Source organism: Triticum aestivum, chromosome 3A, assembly GCF_018294505.1.
Source record: "Triticum aestivum cultivar Chinese Spring chromosome 3A, IWGSC CS RefSeq v2.1, whole genome shotgun sequence".
In the NCBI taxonomy this organism is placed as follows: domain Eukaryota; kingdom Viridiplantae; phylum Streptophyta; class Magnoliopsida; order Poales; family Poaceae; genus Triticum; species Triticum aestivum.
Window position 1 is genome coordinate 706,797,546 of NC_057800.1, and position 1,085 is coordinate 706,798,630.

Sequence of the window (1,085 nt, forward strand, 5' to 3'; positions counted from 1 at the left end):
GCGCGCCGCCCCTGCCCCGTCCCCGTCGCCGTGACGCCGTCCCCTGCTCCGAACGTCGCCGCCTCTGTGAGCACCGCACGTCTGCTGCCCCCGCCGCCGCCGTGCATTTTTTATTATACATGCTAATTTTTACATGTTTTTAGATTTTCATATATATTTGTAGGTATGTATTTTTTTAGATATACGTATTTTTTGATGTATGTTCATATATGTATGTATGTATTTTTTACATGTTTTTTATATGTATGTATGTATTTTTTCAATTGTAATGATGTTTTAAAAATACATATATACAAAAGTTAGATTTTTAATTAGAAATTTTTTATCTATATATGTTCTCTGATTTAGTACATTTTAGGTTAGTTTCATTTTAAAAAAAGTTTTATATATTTACGAAGAAGGAATAGAAGGAAGAAAATGTTTTATATATGAGGGTGGAGAGGGGGTCGACGGTCGAGAGGGGGTCGAGAGGGGGTCGTCGAACATGAGAGGAAGAAAAGGATAAAAAAAGAAGAGGAAGAAGAAAAAAAAGAGGAGAAGAAAGAATAGAGGAGAAGTTCTTTTTTCTTCTTCTTCCTATATGTATTAGTTTTTTTATTTAGGTTTTTAATTAGTAGATATTAATTTTGTTCATATATGTATGGATGCGTGTGATATGTATGTATGTATGTATCGGGTATGTCGTTGTCGATATACCCCCTACCCGATAACTTCGACATGAGGGGGCGAGAGGGGGTCTAGGGTCGCCGAGGGGTCGAGGGTCGTCGAACATGAGAGGAAGAAGAGGATAAAAAAAGAAGAGGAAGAAGAAAAAAAAGAGGAGAAGAAAGAATAGAGGAGTTCTTCTAAAGAATAGAGGAGTTCTTCTCCTCTATTCTTTCTTCTCCTCTTTTTTTCTTCTTCTTCCTCTTTATTTTATCGGGAGCGAGGGTCGTCGAGGGTCGCCGAGCGGTAGAGGAGAAACCCTAAATAGAAAGTATCGTCGGTGTGAGATACATGTACCGTCGGTGTCGGACACTACATCCACGTCCCACAAGTGGCGCGGGCTTCGACGCCCACGTCACTTGTGGGACGTGGATGTAGTG